This window comes from Vicugna pacos, chromosome 1 (assembly GCF_048564905.1).
Source record: "Vicugna pacos chromosome 1, VicPac4, whole genome shotgun sequence".
Classification (NCBI taxonomy): Eukaryota; Metazoa; Chordata; class Mammalia; order Artiodactyla; family Camelidae; genus Vicugna; species Vicugna pacos.
In genome coordinates, this window is record NC_132987.1 from 8,212,179 (window position 1) to 8,223,719 (window position 11,541).

Here is an 11,541-nt window from a genome sequence, read left to right on the forward strand (position 1 = left end):
TTCTTTATGTATTTTTAATATTCTCTGTTATTTCTCCTATTAGTTTTACAATCAAAAACATTAATAAATTGTGGGAGCAGAAGTATAAAATCAAATCAATTCGCTTGGAGTACTGATTCACATCCACATGCCTTTGCTTCAGTATGGGCTGTTTACTGTTGCTTTCCGGTCACCGCCCAGACATGAGTGCGCGCTCAGATGTAACATCTGAAGAGTGGCACTTGAAAGACAAGACTTGCCATCAGCGGTCCTCATTTCACCTCTAGAGGAAAAAAGAAAGAAGGGGAGAAAAAGAGCATACCCTCAAAAATAGCGTTCACCTTGCCTCAATATCAGCATCATTGCCTAAAGAAGATTCTCAAATCTCGCCTTTTCTTCTCCTTTTAAAGGCCACTCATTGCAGGATGGGACGTTTCCCACCAGTGTGTACAATCTCAAGACTCAGAAATAAGGAGCATCTTTCTAAATATTACATGTACGTCTGATGGGGCCTGGGGGTTTGTTTCATCCTTGGTGTGTGCCGACTTTCATCGCCTTCCCTCTTCTGAGATGCAGGCCTGCAGCCTGTAAAACACAAGGCGTGTTGTGGACACCCTGATAAATATTAAATGACGATGGCTGTAATAACAGAGCAGAGCCCTGTCTTTGCAGCTGTATAATTTCTCCTTTGCATTGTGTGCCTCCTCAACAGCTGTCACATCCTTGCTTTCAGAGGCAGAGATTCCTTGGCAAATTAAGGCTTGAGAGGAGCACATGACATCCTCATGTCACTGAGGGAATGTGAGATGTGAATGCCTACAGCCATACACGTCACTCAGAAACACATCTATTTGATAAAACTGTCTCAAGAGCCAATTCAGATTGACTACTTGGCCAATTCAATCACTTGTATGGATATGCCATCCAGAGAGTTTATGTGATGCCCCAACTGCTGGCCAGATCCGGGGGGAACAAAAGCCCAGCCCACGTGAGAACTTCCAGCCAGCACATTTTAGCGAAACTATATTAATTTAATAATCATATGGTTTTACATAAATACTTTTTTGTATTTTTATTTTGGGGGGGAGGTAATTAAGTTTCTTTATGTATTTTTAAATTAATTTTTTATTTCTTTATTTTTTACTGGAAGTACTGGGGTTTGAACCCAAGACCTTATGCATGCTAAGCACACATTCTACCGCTGAGCTACACCCACCCCCTTTAGATAAATACTTTTAAACACGCAATTTAATCAATTTATTTATTGAAGAACTGAGTAGATGTTATTAACATCAGCATCAGATTTTAAGGAATTGATAATGCCATCAAGACTTCAATTTTCCTGGTACGGCACTTAGTACTTGCCATGAATTTTCTTGTTTAATGTTCCAGCAAAGCCTTCAAAAGGTAGACCTAATGCTGTACGCTACTACACTTGGAAAAATCAAGGCCAGGAAAATGGAAGCAGTTTGCCACATGTAATGAGCAAGAGGAGGAGTCCAATTCGGTTTCCTGGGACGCCAGAGTTTTCCTGAGGTTTTGGGGGAATACTTTAGAAGAGAAAGGAGACTTTAACAATAATATTAATCTTTCACTTATTTTTTTAAAAAATGTGTATTAAGTATCTCTTATTCAAGGCCTAGCAGGAAATAAGCATAACCAAAAACTAAAAAAAAAAAAAAATTCAAATTCTTGTGCTTCAAAATCCACTTCTTAGAACCATTTTTCAAGTGATAATTCTATTCAAATTACAACAAAACCTACAGATGAGAAAGTGCCCCTGTCCGATAATAAAGAAATGGGTTAAAGCCACAGAATGGAATATTTGTCAGCCATTAAAACTGAGTGTCACAAAGGCTAATAAACTCAAAATGCTGACTATATGACAGAAAATAAGAAAAGCATTTGTGTATAAACTGACTGACTACATGATGCTGAAAAAAAAGCTGAATTGGAAATAAGATTGAAAAAAATACAAATTGTATATTAGATTGTTAAGATTATGAGTGTTTCTCTTTGATGTTTCAATAATTTCTAAAAATTTGTTACGGTAATTTTATGATAGAAAGCATTTTAAAGAGTGATCCATTATCAATCAAATCGATCAGCTTCTTTGTTCTAAATGGTGGTCACATTAAACTATGATAACTAAAGTTTAAATTAATCGTATATTGTATTTCTCAAATAGCAAATTGAGTCAGCAAAAAGAACAGTCATAATTACTGTATTTTGCTGTATCATTGGCTACATTCATTTGCAGAGTATATTTTCTTGGATGACACATTTCTAACTGTGTGCTGCCTCAAAAATTATTTTGCTAAAAGGGAGAGAATTTTAGGAATTTTCATGATGATTTATACAGTTTCTGATTTACAGTTTACTGGCGCTTTATGCTTTAATTAACTGGCCATTGAAACTGTATTTTAGTACACTAATTGAAAAACAAGTTGTCAATTTCCACACTTAGCCATGCAGTTATAAATTTCATTGTCTCTTTCATGAGATTCAGGAGTTTCCAATTAAGACAATGATTTTAATCCATGAATTTATGAGGCATTTCCTAAGCTTTCCTTGGTTTCTACTACGCTGCATAATAAACTAGATTGTAAAGGCAAACCACATCATGAAGAAAAATAATTATCACCTTGTCTTGAGAATGGAAGCATATTCATATAGAAGCTCCTCATAGTGGGGTTAGGAGGATATGTTGTGAATCCTTGGGGTTCAGAGACAGGCCCGCAGACAAATCCCCTGGAAGTTAAGGGGGCAGGCAATGGTGGGCAGGAAGGGCTTTGGGAGGAAAAAGGGATGTCAAAAGTCCATCTTTGGTGGGGAGGATATAGCTCAGTGGCAGAGCACATGCTTAGGATGCATGAGGTCCTGGGTTCAATCCCTAGTGCCTCCTCCAAACATAAACATATAAATAAAACCAATTACCTCCCCTTCATCAAACAAACAAACAAAAAAGGCAAAACTCCATGTTTGTAGTGCATAAATCATTGTTTAAAGTATTTAATCTAATGCTGGCAACATGATACTAAGTCATCAATAAAACATCTATAATAAAACTTGTAAACGAGAAATGCTTGTTTAAATTAAGCACTTAGACTGGGCAAGAATGTCTTTTATTACTGAAACTGGAGAAGTAAGTACTGTTCTTGATTTCTCAGGTTTGGGTGAGCACCAACTATTTATCTACCTATCCATCTGTCTTTCTGTCTGTCCATCCATCCATCCATCGACCACACCTTAATCGATATCTATATTCCTACAAATCATCTTTCTTTCCAGTTTCTATTTTCTTCTGTCATTCTCTCATTTACATATTGAAAATAAATGTATTCCTCCTTGAAGTCCCAAACAATTATAATAGTTTGTGAGAGAAATTATTTATCTTTTCTTCAACCTTCAAGTTAATAATTTCTTTAAAACATTCACTTTGAAAATGTCTACATTAATTCCTTTGCTCAACTGCTAATACCAAAACAATGGTTCCAATTTCTTTCAATTGTTTCCCTTCATAATCCTTAGACTACCTACAGAAGGAGATACTGCCTTTTAAAAGTAGTTTTGTGAGATAACTAATCTTACTTTGCCATTCTTAGGTTTGACTATTAGCATAAATCTTACTATGAAGAAATTAATAGAGGCTGATGAATTCTTTATAAACACAGAGGACAGATTTATCGTTCTGTTCAGAGAGGATAGTGCATGACTATCCCATTGCTGATTTAAAATGCAATGGTTGAGATGTCGACAGAGACAGAATTGAGTTGTATCAAGGTGCTGTGTGTCACTGCGCTAGCCAGGGTATCTAATGTAATTTGTTTGTTATAGTGTTTATGAAACATCCCATCTGGCACAATATGCCTCTAAGACAGAAGGTGCTGGCATATTAAAGATGCAAGCATCTCACATGTGATACTCACCCATTTATTATTTCAGCAGAAAGGAAGACACCTTTGGAAAACAGGGAAGAGATTAGCAAACTCAGACATGTGACTCAGGTGTAAGTTTGAGAACTACTGCATTGACAACACATTGAGATATTTTAATAGGAATTAAGATTTTTGTTTTGAAGCTGAAAGCAAATAAACCAAAGAGACTTTTTTCCTTTCTATTCATGGAAAGGGTATCTTTTACATTGCCTGGCTGATTTTCATTTTAAGTAAAAAGGATGTGTAAAGCAAAAATTGCAATGTCAGAAAAAGATATATTAACTGTGTAAATTTTCAGGAAGAGTCTGAGAAAGAAAAATAATCCATTATAGACCCAAATTTCTGGAAAAAAAACAAAAGAATTACTAGACGGTCATTGATTGCATTTCATGGATCTTTTAACAATTTGCAGTGAATGCTATCTTAAGACACTCACACTGTTGTTTAACTTGACACAATTTATTTTTTTAACTGTAAGTTGCAGGGCGATGCGATACAGAATTGAAAGGAGGAAATGGCATCATTCTGTTGAAGGAGAGAAGAGTTAAACGTCCTATTTTACATGCTAGGGCTTGTTGAAACTAAAAGGACTTTCCCATTCTCAGTGAGAATGATTCTGAAATTATCACTATTTGACATGATACTGTGTGGGAGGAGTCTGGCATCTCAAACACATCATCTCATTTCATCCTCAAAACAAATCTTAAGAGGATGTAATTATTACCCCAGTGTGACCCAGGCGGACATTGAGGTTAAAAGAGGTTAAGCAATTATTCAAGCTTGGCTTCACCACCTGGAACGTCTGACTCCAAATTCTATGTCCTTTCCATTGAGAATCTCTGAGATGGAATATTCCAGGAAGAAGCATTTGGGGAACATAGGAATAAAAATATTCTAAACCCATTAGAAGCTCAGGGGTTTCCCTGACAAAATTATTCAATCTTACTTCCCTGAGTTGAAATCTGAAGACTTCATCAAACACAAGTCCAGTGACTTTGCGTCTAAAACGCAGTCCAACAGATGGGCACCTCTGGCAAGGCTCCGCATCTGAGACTCACACGTCTGTGACTTTGTAACACCTAAAACGAACCCTGTTTTCTGTTGACTTCATTTTCCTCTTTGCCAAAGTGTTATTCCGTTTAAACATTTCCGTTGTTGGCAAGATCCCCTTATGATAATAAACTTGGCATTCTCCCTCCTTTCTGGTATTTCATGTCTTTTTTTTTTCTCTACCAACTCTGGCCATGTCTCATGTACTACATTTCACAGAAAGATGACTTCTTTTTCAGACTTACGGTAAAAAAGAGAAATTTTTCATTTCAAATAGTTTTCTGAACCCCTTCTATTCCTCATAGGTCTTTCTTGACTTCAGTCACCTGCTGTCTATAAGGCACGGGGTCTCCCCTGGTCAGGATAATATTAAAATTTTCTTACACAATCATAACCATACTCCTTATGCACTGCAGCCTTCATCAACTTCTCTGACATAATCATTTCAACTGCTTGTCAAATCAAATGAAGATTCCCTCTTGGCCTTTCAATTTCTCGCACATTTAACAATTTGACCCCCATCCCTTGTGTAACGGCTGCTTTAATATCTCGGCACATCGGTTCTCTGAGCTTCTGCAAGATAAACTCGACCTGCCTCTTCTCCTTTTTATGCACTTTATAAGCCCCGATCGCTAGCAACCTCAACGGTAATACTAGCTAGTAATTATTAGTACACATTTTATTAGGTGTTTTATAGACATTGTATCACATAATCACTAAAACAACTCTGTGAGGAAGAATGAAAGCATAATGGTGTATGAATAATAATGAAACAGTTAAAGGTCTGACCTGTAACATAGTAAGAAGGGGAGCAGGTCCTTGATCTGTTGTTTTCTATTATTTAAAAAAAAATAGGTTCAAGAAAATCTGCAAATAAATACAAATTCAAGAGCAAACTTGCCAATCCCTAACAAGCATGACCACACTCTTTTTTTTTTTTTGAGGTAAAACTTACATGCAGTGAAATGTACAAATCTTCAGTGAATTTTAGTAAATGCATATACCACAGTAAACTATAACCCTTATCAAGATGAAAATATTTCCATCACCTCACAAAATTCCCACATGCTCCTTCCAGCCAATCCCCACCAACATAAAAGGATAAATGGTCCTGAATTTTATGTGGATTGAATCATACAATGTGCAATGGCTTCTTTCTCTTAACAATGCCTTTGAGATTCATCCATGTTTCACCTATATTATTTGCTGGGTATTAAAATGCTGGCTTTATGGTGCACGGACCAGCCTATAAAGCAGTTGTGAGGAAAGAGATGGTAAAGCTCAGCCAGCACGTTGGGATGGGTGGACATCTGTCAACACTGGGAAGACATCATAAGCTTTGCTACACTCTGGGAAGCTGGTCGGCAATTGTGTGAATGGAGCTGGAAGAAACTAGCCCTGGCGTCAGGTCATGACTTTGGAGTCTTAAAGAGAGTGAAAGATAACTTGAAAAACTAATCCTGAGAGCACAGCTCTGCTCTGCCTGGACTATAATGAAATTACACAGCAGTGGTTCATGTGGAGCTCCCATTTTCAGAAATGCATCTTCCAAACTGGAGAGTCAGAGGTGGATTCTCTTTCCTTTAGTCAACTTCCTGCTGCCAAGAAGGCACAAGTGGAAAAGATAGTCACAAACCAGTACTCTTATCCTGAGGATCTGAATGCCATTAAAATTTTGAATCTGAGTCAATGCAGACAGAGCCATGAAAAATAATGAAAGTATCTGGCTATGAAATTTGCATGACCACCTGCCCTCACCCTTGCGGGGAACCAAGCTATCTTTCTTGTAATCTTGGGCGTTGCTCATACATCTTGTGCTGAGACTATTTGTTTCAATTAAGGCATAGGCTGTAACTTATTCATATGTTTTCTGCAGCAAGCCGCATCCTGCCTGGTACAGAAAATCCTCAAGAAATATTTGTTCTTAACATTAACTCAGAAAGATAAGCTATAGGAATTGAGATCTTTTTTTTCTGACTCAAAGAAGAAAGTGATATTAAAACAGATGATTTCATCTGTCACAACTTGACAGCATATGGAAGTACTACAGCTATTAATACCAAATAGAACTTTATACCAAATAGAAATATTTTAACTATTAATACTGAAGGATTATCCTCCCATTCTAGTATGTCAGGATAAAAGGGTTTACCATTATACTGAAAAGGACTTTCATAAATTACATAAGCACTTCTTGACCAAACATGTAAGTTAATAGTACACATCCATGAAAGAGATTGGAGAAACTATTTTAGAGTTAAAAAAATACATACATATGTACATATCTATACATGGGCACAGACATATATAAGGATGGTTTAGGCAGAGTGTCATATTTTCTGGAGGAAAATAATGGGACTAAGTGATTTTATTTTATTTTATTTTATTTTATTTTATTTTATTTTATTCACATATTTATTTTTATTGAAGAACAGTCAGTTACAATATTGTGTCAATTTCTGGTGCACAGCACAATGTCCCAGTCATGCATATACATGCATATATTTGTATTCATTTTTTTTCATTAAAAATTATTACAGGATATTGAACATAGTTCCCTGTGCTATGCAGAAGAAACTTTTTTAAATCTATTTTTATGTATAGTGGCTAACACTGATTTCATTTTAAATAGTATAACATACATGCTTCAATTATTGGGAAGATAGGATATGAAATAAAGTTATATGTATCCCTCATAGTTACACCACCAAACACAACCACTGGGCCAACTTCTATCTTCATGTTGTTCTGTTGCATACTGTGAAATTCCAAATTCTATTCATAACCCAGTTCCTTCTTTTCTTTGTTACTATTTTTTCTTACTCATAGCAAGAACTCTGTCACTGTGTGTGATATATGGATGATATTATTTTATCTTAAATTTGAAAATCCTTGGGCCATTTTCAAATTACATATGTATTCTGTTGGGATGCAAAATATTTTAAACATCAGTAAGTAGTTTTAAATTTTACCCCAAAATCTTGTCTATCTTTAATCTCATTTCCAGTGCCTAGTAATATTTGACAACATATTAAGGCACACAAAGATCTTCAGTGACGAAAATGTTTTAACTTTTTTAACTCAGCTCTTCTCATGTAATAATTTAATTCATTCCTTCATCTGAAAATATTTATTTACTGCTTACCATCTGAAAAATACTGTGTGAGGCAGTAGAAATACAACATAAAAAAACAAACGTAGAGGAAGGGACGGCTCAGTGGTAGAGCACATGCTTAGCATGCATGAGATCGTGGGTTCAATTCCCAGTACCTCCTCTAAAATAAATAAATAGACCTAATTACTTCCCCTCCACCAAAAGAAAGAAAGAAAGAAAGAAAGAAAGAGAGTAACAAAGCAAGCAAGCAAATGTAGATGCTATCCTCCTGGAGCTTATATCTTAAAAAGGTACACAGTAATTAATATAGTACTCAGTTTCTTATAGTATTTGTAATAACTGCAAGGAGAAAAGACAGAGAATAATGAAGTCATGTAGCAGTGACCTAGTTTTATATTGAGTTAGGGTTGGGAGAGACATCAAGGGAGCTCTTTGAAGCAATATTCAATTGGACTCTGAAGGGTAAGTAGAGGATACTTAGATTAATAAGGAAGAGAAGTACCCCATTGAAGAACATCATATGCAAAGGCCCTGAGGCAGGAAAAAGCAAGTCACAATCAAGGAACTGAGAAAGGCCAGGATACCTGAAACAGAAAGTATGTAAGATCCATGGTCAAAGGAGGGAGGGTAAACTCAGATTATGTGTGAGCAAGGAGGACGTGAACAATGTAAAGCTACTGAGGGATTTTGAGCAGGGGACTCACATGCTATAACAGATGTAACATGTTTCATCTTCATGGCTTACTCTAGCTGCTTTAAGTAGGGGTTTCATGTCTACTTATATAATAAGCTAGTGATCCATACAAAGTCCCTCCTGGTCCAGGCAAACAAATTGCTTGATAACTTATTTAAATTTTGTCAATGAAAGTTTAAGTAAGAAAAAAAAATGTTGTAGAGCATGATTCCATGATCCTATTTATATAGTTTTTTTAGAAATTTCAATTAAGCACTTTGTTGTTCAAAGATGTATATATATATATGCATATATATATATTTTTTAATGGTTTTATATATATATATTTAAAAATTTATTTAAAAAATTATTCACTCAGCATTCAGAAAAGTGGTTCCTTCTGGCCTGGTGAAGGCGATTGTATGGAAGAGGACAAGGCTGGGAGGGTTACAGTGGTGTTGGTAATGGTCTAATGCATAGAGAATACATTAATGTCTATTTTACTATTCTTTGAGGTATATACATACTTTATATGCACTCTTTGTAAGACATATTTCACAATTTTTAAATGCCTTTTAAAAAATGCACCAAAGCAGGATGATTAAAAAATCAGATAAAAAGCTATTGGAATTTTCTAGGAATGAGGTGAGGGTATCTTGTCTTGGGGAGACAGAAGAATGCATAGCTAAAGACATATGCAAAGCATGAATTTTTTTCAACAGTGTTTGTTGCTTTACTATTGTGATTGAGTGAGACTAATTTTCTAGAATGATTCCCTATTTATGACCTTGTCAACTTAATGGATGCTGGAACCAATTATAGAAAAAAGAAATACTGAAGTTGGCTTAAAATAATTTTTACTGACATGGCTCAGATAACTTAGACCAAATATATATTTAGCTCCATGAACATTTGCTAAAGAAATGAGATTTTTGCGTATGTATAATGTTACTCATCCATGATTAGAATCGCTAATCCTAGTAATTTTTCTAGGTTGCAAACTTTGGTATGGAGTCCATAGCGTACATTAGTTTTCATGTGTATACAAGCAAACATGCAAATATAATCTCCCTCCCTTTCTTTCCCTCTTTCTTTCTTTTCTTTCTTTCTTTTTCTTTCTTTTTTCTTTCTTTTTCTTTCTTTCTTTTTCTTTCTTTCTTTCTCTTTCTTTCTTTCTTTCTTTCTTTCTTTCTTTCTTTCTTTCTTTCTTTCTTTCTTTCTTTCTTTCTTTCTTTCTTTCTTTCTTTCTTCCTTTCTTTCTTCCTTCCTTTCTTCCTTTCTTCCTTTCTTCCTTTCCCTTTCTTTCTTCCTTTCTTTCTCTTTCTTTTTTATTGAAGTTTAGTTGATTTACAATGTTAGTTTCAGTTGTGCAGTGAAGCAATTCAGTTATACATATACATATATATATATTTTTTTCTTTTCAGATTCTTTTCCATTATGGGTTTTTACAAAAAAATTGAATATATTTCCCTGTACTATATAGTAGGACCTTGTTGTTTACCTGTTTTATATATAGTAATGTGTATCTGTTAATCCCAAGCTCCTAATTTATCCCTCCTCTGCCCTTTCCCCTTTGGTAACCATATGTCTGTGATATTCTCTATGTCTGTGAGTCTGCTTTTGGTTTGTTAAGTAGAATTTGTGTCATTTTTGTATCATTTTTTTATTCCATATGTTCTTATACTTGAAGTTTGTTTTAGTTATCAGATTATTTCCTCTCAACTCCAAATTCACTCTTTTTTTTTTTTTTCTGCTTTTGTGATACTGTAACTGGACCCTGGAAACATTTCTTTGCAGCTTCCCCTTTGCAGGAACAATGTTCATGGATGGACACTACAGGAGGAAGTGACTTCTTTTCCTGGTTCTGGTGTGCTTTTCTCCCACTCCTGCTGCACGTACCTTATGGCCAAGAAACTCATTGGCTCTCACCTGCAGTGACTCCCAGTGGTTCCCCAGAGGCTGACTTCCCAGGGAGTTTTAACAGTGCTCCTAACAGCAGCTTTTTGGTGGCTCACACCAGCACCCTTCCTGGCAGTTTCCTGCCTTTCAACTCCGTCCTGCAGACACCTCTGCAAATTCCTCTGCCATTCAGTGCACAAAAGCTACCTTTTTTACCAACAGTCTGACTCTCAACTTTGGTTAGGGATGGGGAACATCTCCCAAATGTATAAGTTCTGTAAGAACTCTCTTTCACCCCTGGAGGTAGTGACAGCTTCCCAAATCCCCTGTTCTTGAGTTCTTCAGAGTTCTCTTTATTCCTTCGTAATTAACCTCCTATTGTTATTTAACCATTCTTTGCACTTAAGCTTTCCCTGTTCAGTTTACTGTGTGATTTCTAGCTCCTGACTGGACCCTCACTGACACAAAGATTAAATCCTTTTATGTAATGAGTGCCCTATAATTTTGCAAGAGTTACCTGAACTATCTCCACTTCTGTATCCATCTTTAATGAAATCCCCTCCAATCAAAGGCTAACCTAGAATTTTGTTCGAATGGTATTCGTTTGCCTGTAAGTGATCAGGCTTTGCACCTTTCACGCAATGACTCTGATGGTTTCCCCTCACCTTTCGTGGCAAGCAAATTAGCTCTGCAGGGTCCCCTCCAGGGGCGGGATAGCCCAATTTCCATTGAATATGCTTGTAGCTTAGTTTCATGTTCTCTTTCAACAGAGAAAATAAATAGTAAAAGATCATTTTTAAAAGCCAATATATTTCGACAAATGATATATTTGTGTGCCACAGAGAATAAATGACTTCAATAATCGTAAATGAATGCTGCTGGAATCA

The 11,541-nt window shown here is 35.9% G+C and overlaps 1 non-coding gene across 1 annotated transcript; it reads left to right on the forward strand.

The window, feature by feature from the left end:
• The first annotated feature begins 2,811 nt into the window (after positions 1–2,811).
• On the forward strand, positions 2,812–2,884 carry TRNAP-AGG (transfer RNA proline (anticodon AGG)). The gene has a single exon. It is a non-coding gene; the product is annotated as a tRNA-Pro (tRNA).
• Positions 2,885–11,541: the final 8,657 nt, after the last annotated feature.